The sequence below is a fragment of the Chrysoperla carnea genome, chromosome X (genome assembly GCF_905475395.1).
Source record: "Chrysoperla carnea chromosome X, inChrCarn1.1, whole genome shotgun sequence".
In the NCBI taxonomy this organism is placed as follows: domain Eukaryota; kingdom Metazoa; phylum Arthropoda; class Insecta; order Neuroptera; family Chrysopidae; genus Chrysoperla; species Chrysoperla carnea.
Window position 1 is genome coordinate 33470991 of NC_058342.1, and position 11848 is coordinate 33482838.

At 30.2% G+C, this 11848-nt stretch overlaps 1 non-coding gene across 1 annotated transcript; it reads left to right on the forward strand.

Annotated features, from left to right (window-relative positions):
* The first annotated feature begins 2491 nt into the window (after positions 1–2491).
* On the forward strand, positions 2492–2563 carry Trnae-uuc. The gene has a single exon. It is a non-coding gene; the product is annotated as a tRNA-Glu (tRNA).
* The last annotated feature ends 9285 nt before the right edge of the window (positions 2564–11848 follow it).

Sequence of the window (11848 nt, forward strand, 5' to 3'; positions counted from 1 at the left end):
TGAGCTTTTAAATCAAATATTGTTGCCATGCTCTTACATCCTTAAATAAAAAATTGTAGTGAATAAAAATTTTGTTGACTCTATGTGAAATGAAATACGATTGAAAAAGAATCGTCATTAGAATAATATACATTTAAAAACAAAAACAAAAATTGTTCTTTGTTTAAGAAGAAATAAAAAAAAAGTGTTTAAAAGTTTAAAGACCGTACTATATTTGCCAGGCGAGTATGGATCGCGATCGAATTTTTAACAATTGCATTTTAAAAGAGATGGTAAGTTCTCGTAGTATACTGTAGTGTACTAGATGGTTACATTCCTCAGCATGTTGCCACTTACATCAGTGATACTTAAAATGTACAATAGGGTATTCTACTATTTTTGAAAAAGTACTTCAAAATGTTGATTTTGCTAATAAAAAGCCAACAATAAATTTATTTCGGAACAATACACAAACGTTCTTGCCAAAAACTTAAATTTTAAACCTTTTTAAACTGTTAAAAACGTAGACATCCAATTTGATGACGTAATATGGGTATCACTATACGAAATAACACAAATAAGTTTGACAGATATATTCATAGACATCTGATTATAATAAATATAAATACTTATTATTCTCTATGGATATATTATACCCAGCTGTCTACACTGAACTAATTGATGGTCTATGACTCATACCGCTATGACTTCACATCAAGGCTTGCCCGCGTTTTAGGTCACGTGATATACAGTTTAAAAATTACGATTTTTAATTTTAATATTTTAAAATAAAAATGTGCTTTTATGACTCGAAATCAGAATATTTAAGTATGTTTTTACATAAATTTTAACTTTTTTCAAATTTCATAATTTATTTTTGACTAACGATAACTTTAATAAAACTTTGTTTATAAGGTAATTTTGACCATAAAATTAGAAAAATCCGGTTTAGTTTTCGATAGAGGAAATAGTTTTCGAAATTTCAGCAGAAATCTCAAACAATCTCTAAGGAAAACTTTGATGTATTTTGAAGAGTAACTTGAAAACTCTTAGCACAATCGTCAGGTGAATGAAATATATCAAGGTATACTAACTTTAGTCTCAAGTTTGAAACGCTTAAAATTATTGATGCTACCAACCATTTTTTGATATAGATATTTGTAAAATCATCTAATTAATCCATTTTCGGTTGTCTGCCAGTCTGTCTGTCGACACGATAACTCAAAAATCAAAAAATATACCAAGCTGAAATTTTATAGCGTACTCAGGGCGTAAAAACTAAGGTCGAGTTCGCAAATGAGCAACATAGGTCAATTGGGTCTTCGGTCCGTAGGACCCATTTTCTTAACCGTTAGAGATTGAGCAAAAGTTTAAATGAAAAAAATGTTTTTTATAAAAAAATAAACAACTTTTGTTTGAAACATTTTTTGTAAACATCACTGTTCACCCGTGAGAGTGTAAATTAGATGCAAATTTTATGTTATGTATTAATATGGGATTATCAGTTATATATGTGTGACATATATGTATGTGTAATGTGATAGAGTAATCAACACTGTCTATACATGATATTTCAACAATTAACTCAGTCAATTGTATGTTTTCACTTGATATTGTTTCAATATACTCCTCAGACAATCAATACATTGCTCAATATCAATATTGACTCAATAATATTGTGCGTGTGATGCTGGCCTTAAAGATTGAACTCTTAGATCTGGTAGAATGTGATTTATTAAAAACAAAAGATGTTTTATTTCTATAAATAAATAAATATGACCTTTAACATAATTACATATTAGAAACATTTTGAGTACCGTATGATTAATATGTTTTGTGAAAGGTAATGTAGTTTAAAAAGACGAAGAGAACATTTATCTAACCGAGGGCTGAGGACTTCTCAGATTGTATATTATAAATCCACATAGTGAACGTACAATTTTTGTTCCGTCTCAAATATATACAATGATTATTAAATCCTTCAACTAAATCATATCTATTGTTTTCATATCCTTACAAAAATTTGGAGAGAAGAAAACATAACGCACGTAGAGGAAGGTGCTCTTTAATCAGTGACGTAACTTTAGGTTGACAGGACTGTGCAAAATGCTATGGTCCCCCGACTCAAGAGAAATGAAGCTGTTTCATTCAAGATCGAAAACTACAATTTTACTATGTTATTTTTAACTAACGATACAGCCTCTAAAGTACTTCACTCTAAAGCCATAAATCTTTCAAATGGCTTAAAACAGTTTGAAAATTTGTCTAGAAGAATTGGAAAGGTATCGACATTAATTTGTAAATTTAAAAATGGAATAGTGTAGCAGAAAAATGGTCCATAACCCCTGAATTTTCTAAAACTCTTGAGAGAAAGGAAAAACTCCATTTTGACGAACTTTGTGAAGATGAGCGTCTTCAAGATTCGGAAAGTTTGTTCAAAGTGAACATATTTAATCGAGTATTGTGGACATCATTAATAATCAACTGAAATCGCGTTTCATTTTAAGTACAGTCCGATATGGTCTAGTGGCTAGGATACCTGGCTTTCACCCAGGAGGCTCGGGTTCGATTCCCGGTATCGGAATTTTTTTTTATTATCTTTGTTTCATACAAATACTCCGTAAATCCATAAAAAGTGAAATTTTTTTTGAAGTTGTTTTGTCTAACCAATTTTAACCAACTTGACTCGAATTTGTGGAAACGAGTTCCTTGTTTTTTAAATTTCAACGGTTTTTTTTTTTTTTTTTTTTTTTTAATTTTCTTCGTTTTTCTTATCATCATTGACCTCATTCCAATTTTAGTGTTTTGCAGCCTTCAACTTTACAAATGACACAGATTTAATTAAAAAGCTCTTGAATTTGTTGACATAAAAAAGACATATCTGAATCATTTGCCAGGGAAATTTTCAGTTATCGGTCCACTTTCAGAGACGAAATAGAAAAGTCCTCGTGTATTAGAGACCTTGCTGATTTAATTTTTAATAAAGAATCATTTTATGTCCTGCAGCTTTCTTGAAGTATGCACTGCATTGATTTTATTTGTTACAATTCCTGTGACTACAGCTAGTGCTGAACGTATCATTTTCAAAACTAAAATTAATAAAAATCTATTTAAGAAACTCTATGGGACAAGACAGATTTATCTAACTTGGCTATTCTGTCTATTGAAAATTCTATGGCCCAATCTTTAAACTTGGATGATGTTAAAGAAACTTTTACGGAACCGAAAGCTCGAAGAAAAGATTTTTCTTTATAAATATCTGACTGAAATTAAACTGTTAGTTAATTGTAAATGTATAAACCCATGCTCTTGAAAATAAAATTGTTATTAGTGTTGGATAACTACTTACAACGAAAAAATTCTTACTGATAGGGTCCCATCAAAAGAATTTGCCACCGGCCTCAGATGGTATAGTTACGCCACTGATTTTGCTCATTTATGAACTTAGGTTCGTAACTTTGTTGTGGACAAATAGATAACCGGATATGTGGAAATATTCCTATACTAATTTTAAGATCACCTTTATATAAATTATTTTCTACGATTAAAATTTCTCATCGTAAAAACTTGGGAATTAACTTACTTATAGGTATAATATATTACATAATGTATTTATAGTACCTTAATGAAAATGAAAGGCAGTCGAACAGTGCTCCAATTAAAGAGTTATCCAGGACCTTAACCAATCTTTTTTTAAATTTACACCTTCTACAATTGATAAACAATAATTTTTGAAAAATCAAAAACTTGTGAATTAAAAATAAAAAAACTTTATTAGAAATATTTACGATTTTAATATTCGAGATCTATTAAAAATTTAAAAGTTTTATTGCCATGGTATTTGTTAGTTAAGGATGTATGAGCATGGTAGTGGGGGCACAAATTTAAAAAAAGATATTTTCAATTTTGATGATAAATTTATATTATAACTTGACGATATAAGACGAAAAGTAAGAATAAAATTTTTCGATATCTGGCTTAATTTTCAAAATATCGAAAATTGAAAATTTTGTTGAATTATATAGCTTTCGATATTTCGAAAACCAAGACACATATCGAAAAATTTTATTCTTATTTTTCGTCTACATTCATGAAGTTATAACAAAATTCATCATCAAAGTTGAAAATAAGATAAAAATAATTTCAACCCTTAATCTACCCTGCTCTTACATCCCTTATATGGACGGTGACACTTAGTTTTTTTCTTTTCTAATTCATTGCTAATATGTTTACTTTCTATTAAAAAGTTTTTTTTAAATTTGTTTTCATTCATTCCAAATGAAAATTATCAAAAACTTCCAAAATATGTCGTTTTTTGAGATTCCTCCATAAGAGCCAATGTATTTTGTATCGATTTTTAATGACTTTTTTCTTAAAAATTTGCACGGTTACCTAAGCTGAAATTTTAACCACATATTCTTTGAGTAAAAGACTACCTACAAACAAATTTTGAGCCTTTAAATCAAACATTGTTGTCATGCTCATACATCCTTAAATACAGAAAATTTTACGATGGAATGAAAATAAACTCAACTTTCAATGGGGTATTCCTCCATTGCGCTAGACTTTTTTGGGGCAATAATTTTTAACTAGATGACCGTTTTAATTATTTTTTGTGTGAGGAAAACCTTGCATCGGTATCCATTAGCTACCAAAAAACCATCTTTCTTCGAGGAAATATGGTTAAAAGGTTGAGATGGGAGAAATTAGCTGCTATAAATATTTCTGTCCAATTCTTTATGGTAGCTCATGGAAGCCAAATATTTTAAAACAATCTTCTTCAATCTTTTTTACTTACATGACATAAAAAACAAACGATTGCGTAACCAACACTGTCTATACATGGTTTCAACAATTAACTCAGTTAATTGTTTGTTTTCACTTATTTACATTATTTTTCAGTCATGAAAACGATATCTTTTTTGCGTCTTGCAAACATTAAACTAATCCAATTTGAGTGCTGGTAGTAAGCAAAAGTTATTGAAAGAATTTATAGCTTTGTCCGAAGACCGGAAATACATGTTCAGTTTAAAACCGGATATGAGCGAATTTCCGAAGGAAATGGAGCTATTACTATTGCACTGATGATGAAATTTTGCAAAATTTCTTCAAATATTCATCAATCCTATCTATAATAGATGTCAAAAATGACCATCGTTAAAATTAGGATGCGGGTTTGAATCCAAGCAGCGATAGTGTGAGCAATTATAATTAATGAGGCGGTAGAATTGATCAAAGGTGTTAGTCTCTGACCGTTTGACTACTTAGACTTAGGTTGCGGGTTCGAATCCAGGCAGCGGCAGTGTGAACAATTTATAATTAATGGGAGTGCAGAATCGATCACATTGTCGTCGCTTGGATAAGAACGAAGTAATTGACTCCACCCACACCATAAATGTAATTGTATATATGAATGTAATTTAATAAATAATGATTAACAAATAATGATGTGGGTGATCTCTGTTACGGAGATTAAACGCTTTTTTTTTAACAGAAAAGTTGCTAAATGAGCCCAGCTCAGGTGTAACCTACTGGGAAGTGGTTTTAGTGGGTCGACCCCCACATTATAAGGACATTGGAGGTCCTTTTGCCTTTGGAGGTTAAAAAATAGAAAAATTTCCTTGTTATGAAGGCGGAATTGCATCTACAATTTGCAGCATCCTTTAAAGTTTTGTAAAAGGATAATCTTGAAAAGTGAAATGATTTGATTAAATTGATTACAAAGGTTTATTATTCATATATGAAATAAACAATACAAAAAATAAAAAATTGATAAGTTTAGAAGTACATAAAAGTAGTAGGAGTGAGTTAATCGGCGATTTTTTTACAGATGAGAGTGTAATACCTATGGATGAATCTGGTCGAGTGATGGTGGGTTATACCCATACTAGATTGTTTTTGAAGAGTATTAATTCCGTTCATATTAAACTTAAACATATAATGGTATGGATCTAAGCTTCAGAATCTGTTTTTGTTATTTATTTATTTTTTTTATAAGAAGTGCATCTCTCAATAAAAAAACAACATTGTATAGAGGTATTGAGAGTCCGTGGCGTGCGCGATCCATTTAAGTTAGTACAAACACTGATACCATACGCGATCGAGGCCCATCATGGGTGGTAGTTGATATTGTCTTCAAAAACAAAAACAAAGATACTCGCATACTCAATCGGAGCGCGCAAACCAACCCCCAACAATTCAAAATAAAAAACGGTGTGACTGTGATACGTCAAAGCCATGTGACACTGTGACCATGTGGCCAAACATTATAAGCGGCAAATTTTAAAAAAATGTACAAATTATGTGACTCAGTATTATTTTTATTTAATTTTTTTTTATACCAAAAGTGTTTTTCACATATTTTTTAAGTGTTAAGTGAAAATTTTTGTCTTTTATCCTTTCATGTTCCTATCAAATGTGTTGATTTTTCTTTTGATGTTTTATTTATTTCGCTTTTTGTAATTTTATTTAGTTTTTTCATAATAATTATTCATGGAAAGGTAAAATTTCATTTTTCTTTTTTTTTTTTTTTAGTTGTTTAAGTTTTTCTTTTGAAAATAATCTAGAATTATTCTTAGTGATAAATTTAAAATGTCTTTTAAATCCGGTTCAATCAATTTTCCTCGTCATATGATTGCATATGATTGATTTCTTAATGTAATCGAAATTTTAAAGGTCCTAGGATCGATCCTTGTGGTACACCAATACTTTTAATGGTTTGATGAAAATTAGTATACTGAAATTGAAATATTTTTATTTTCGATTAAAGTTAAGGGAAAATTAGCTTTTTCTTAATCCAATATAATTAAGTGCGATTGTATCCAAAACGTTTTCGAAAATAATTTTTTTTTTCTTTTGTGTCATTTTTATAAAAGGTATTTATTGTTTTTGAGTCGGACGCCAATGGAAATTTTGTAGAAAATTTAATTCAAGTCGATTTTAATGTACTTTTGTATCCAATTATTAAAAATTCATTTCGATTTTTGAGTGCGTAATTTTAACGATTATACATATTTAAAAAATTTTGTGAAAAAATAATCGAAATTAGTTTTATAATAAAAATTTACGTTAAATTTAATGGAATTTTTAATTTAACTCATTGTTAGACAAACGAACTTGTTTCAATAAAATTTATTCTGATCCGACGCTACTCCATAAGTATTTCATAGATTTTCCAAAAAATGTATCAGTGATGTATTTATTTTTTTTAATTTTCCATTGTTTTCAGTAGTTTCTATGAAAATTTTTGTATAATTTTATTGTTCTAAATACTCGAATTATAAGAGCCATAAATAAGATACAATTAGTGACTATTTTGAGCGACAAAATTTTTTAGTAACTCAAAGTAAGAAATTCAAAAATTATTTGTTAAAAAAATTTTTGATACCGCGACGGACAATTGTTTGCTTGACCAAAATTAAAATAGAACTGTCATATAAACTTAGAAAATAGAATGGACTTAGCCTAGAAGCGAAAATTCGGACTGTAGGAACATGAAACCAAGAAAATTTACAACGTAATGGAAAATTTAGCAAAAAATAAATTTGCATATTCTTGTCACATGTAGATACAAAGTTTGTAATGGTTAGAAATACTGACTGTAGAAACAAAATTTTGGTAAAATTTTCCTGGAATAGTTTTAAAATAGTTTAAACTTAAGGTAGTACTTTCGGTAATTGACTTTGCATTCAGAATTTAATGAAACATGGAATAGTTGTCCATTATTAAATCATAATTAACCAGTTAAATTTTTAGGGGCCTTCAGAGAAATGAAAATCTGAACGTCCAGGTTTGTGAAATAAAATAAAGTCTCTGAGATTTCCCATAAGGATCAATGTTAAAATTTCTTTATTTCAGTTGCCTGAAGGTCCTAAAAATTTAACTGGTTAATTATGATATAATACTGGACAACTTTGCCAAGTTTCATTAAATTCTAAGTGCCAAGTCTATTACCGATGGTACTACCTTAAGTAGAAACTATCCTCTGATTCGATAACTTCAGAAATAGCGATACATTTTCTTCGTGTATAAACAAAAATTTTCTTTGATATTCAAGAGTTCTTATTGAACGATAGAATTGGTTTTTCTTTTGAAATTTTCTCAATTCAAATTCATTCAAGTGAAAAAAGAAAAGAAATATTAGTGTCATGAAATTAAACAATTCATTTTTCATAATAGAACTCAGTATAAATAGAGTATTAAAACAATAACGTTAATTGTGATATTACTTAATTCGTTAAAGTTTTGAATACTGTCAAAGGGACATGTCTTTTAAGACATTCAAAAGACAAATAATTAAGTTTTGCTTCAAATGTTTTTCATAAGTTAAGCAGCTTTCCACAATTCCGCATGCATGCATTCCGAAATATGCATGGGTGCTTGGATGTAGTTTTCTCAAAGGGCCTAAAAGTGCTATGAACAGTTTTTATAAACAAATAGAGAAATTGAATATAATTTTTGGGAAGAAATAATTTGTACAAATTTATTTGCCCGCAAAAAATATGTTAAGCAATTTCTGTTTTGTAAAGCCCATAATTTTAATAGTGATGAAAATGAGTTCAAACAAGTTACACGGGGGTTTTAGGGTCGTTGAACACGAATATTGTGACAGAATTCTTCTCAGAGGTACCTGCTGGTACAACGATTTCCCCGTCGCCTGCTGAAGATTTCGAGAAATTTGTTATATAATCAGTCCAATCTCGTTACTCGAGAGTAAAATTTACAGTACGATATATAAATAAATACAAAAAAGTCGTAGATGAAGATGCTCATAACAGCATGTTGTTATTTATAAAACTGTTAATACAATTTATATAACAAAGAATCGATTTATTGTTAATAAATAAAAATCGATGAGACTTGTGGATGGACTTGTCAAAAATACATTTTGATATTTATATCAAAATAATCCACCTTTGTTCAATAAATTGTGTTTAGTCATTATTATTCATATTGAATTGGAGAGATATTGAGGAGAGAATATCAAAATCAAAGTATTCAACGTTTTAATGCTTTGTGTTCGTTCACTTCATAAACCACGAATAATAAATATATATATTCAAGTAAAAATCGCCTTCCAAAAAGTTTTGGGCAAATATCTTTGTAGTCGAAACATTTTGGCGTTAAAGGAGGCTGTTATAACTAATTTGCAATTCTTTACATGTTAATGTTATAGAAAATGTCAAATTAAAATTATTGAAAAACACAAATTAATTAAACTTAATGCATTAAAAATTGTGAAAATAAATATTATTTTTCAAATGTAAATTAAATTATTTAAATTTGTTTTCATTCATTCCAAGTGAAAATTATCAAAAATCACATGCCTAATTATTTTTCGATTCATTCTTGATATTAAGCGCTTCAAGCTTTTACAAATAGTCGGGTATAAGTGACTCATAGATAAAATTATTTTCTATAAAAATAGTACAATAAAAGCTTGTCCCTTAAAAAGTATTTTTTATTAAAATTTTTTATTTAAGACTTAAAAAAAGTCAAATATGGTTGAAGCGACGGGAAAATCAGGACGTCACTACCCAACCATGCATTATCATCCAAACAAAATATGCATGCAAAATTTCAGCTCAATCGGAAACCGAGAAGTGGATCAAATTTGACTTGTAAGATTTGATTACTTAAAACTAATTAAAAGCTTGTATAAACAATTTTATTTTAAATTCACTGCATTTGCTACAATTTAAAATTCAAAATAAACAAGTGAAAAAAAACAATTAAATAAGTTCATTGTTGAAATACCGTGCATAGACAGTGTTGATTACACTGCCACATTAGACATATACATACATGTCACAAAATACATAACTGGTATTCCCATATAATCAACCAAAAGTTGTTTATTTTTTTATAAGGAGCATTTTTTATATTTAAACTTTTGTTCTATCTCTTACGGTTTACAAATTGGGCCCTACGGATTCAAGACCCAATTGACCTATGTTGCCCAAGTACGAACTCTACCTGACTTTTTATGTCCTGAGTACGCTGTAAAAATTTCAGCTTGATATCATTTTTCGTTTTTGAGTTATTAGTGCAATAAATAAGCCGGAAAATGTGGAAAAGTGGTGGAACAGCTCCGATTTCAAAAATTTTTTGTGAACGTATTCCTTAGACCTCTAGGAACATTCAGCCGCACTAACCTTGGCATTGGAAAAAAAACTGAGAAAGTTAGGGTAGTTTTCCCATCCCCAAAACTCTCTAAATAGTAGCAGTGAAAATAAATCAATATTTCAACTCAAAAATCGTCTTCCGAGGGTTTTTGAGGTCGTTGATCATGAATTCAAGATTAAAAAGCAACTGAATATGGTTTCAACCCCATTAAAATTACCCTTAAAGTGATAGAGACAAAAACTTTATTAAATTCAAAATTTTGCCTCAGAAATCGTGTCTCGTGGAGCTTTTAGGTTCGGTGTTCACAAATTTAAGGTCAAAAAGCAATTGAGGATTGTTTCAACCCCCTTAAAACTACCCCTAGAAGTGACAATGATAAAAAAAAAATTGAAAATTCTGAATTTCACCTCAGAAATTGTCTCTCTCTGGTTTTAGAAGTCATTGATAATGAATTTGAGGGCAAGAAGCAACTGAATGTAGTCCCAAGCCACCCCTAAAGGCCACCCCCAGAAGTGACAGAGAAAAAATTTAAAATTGTTCCTCGAATATCATCTTTCGGGGGGTTTTTGGGGCCGCTGATCGCGAATCCAAGGTCAAAAAGTAACTTGGATGGTTGCAACCCCATTAAAACTACCCCTAGAAATGTCAATGATAAATAAATTTTGAAAATACTGAATTTCACTACAGAAATTGCCTCTCTGCGGTTTTAAGAGTCGCTGATCATGAATTTGAGGTCAAAAAGTAACTGAATGTCACAGCATCCTTATTAAAACCTCCCCTAGAAGTGACAGAGATAAAATTTTAAATTTGAATTCTCTCCTCGAATATCGACTTTCGGGTAATTTTGGGGGCGCTGATTACGAATCCAAGGTCAAAAAGTAGCTGAAGAGGGTTGCAACCCCAAAAAAACTACCCCCAGATGTCTTGCCATCAGATTCATTATCAACGACTTCAAAAACCACAGAAAGACAATTTCTAAAATAAAATTCAAAGTTTTCCAAATTTTTTAATCATTTACACTTCTAGGGGTAGTTTTAATAGGGTTGCAACCATCCAAGTTACTTTTTGACCTTGAATTCGTGATCAGCGATGCCAAAAACCCCCCGAAAGACGATATTCGATTAAAAATTTAAAATTTTATCTCTGTTTCTTCTAGGGGTGGTTTTTAGGGGTGGCTTGGAACTACATTCAGTTGCTTCTTACCCTCAAATTCATTATCAACGACTTCAAAAACCGCAGAAAGACAATTTCTGAGGTCAAATTCAAAATTTTCAAAATTTTTTAAATATTGACACTTCTAGGGGTAGTTTTAATGGGGTTGCAACCATTTTCAGTTGTTTTTAAACCTTGAATTCATGATCAGTGACCTCGAAAACCTTCGGAAGACGATTTTTGAGGTGAAATATTGATTTGTTTTCACTGTTACTATTTGGGGATGGGAAAACTACCCTAACTTTCTCAGTTTTTTTTCCAATGCCAAGGTTAGTGCGGCTGAATGTTCCTAGAGGTCTAAGGAACACGTACACAAAAAATTTTTGAAATCGGAGCTGTTCCACCACTTTTCCACATTTGATGGTATTTTCCGGCTTATTTACTGTAGTATATCGTGTTGACAGAAGGACAGACAACCGAAAATGGACTAATTAGGTAATTTTACATGGTATGAATGGAGAGCCTAAATGGCCGAGCGGTCTAAGGCGTTTGTCTTTGTCTGTTTGTCCATTTAGACTTAGGTTACGGATTC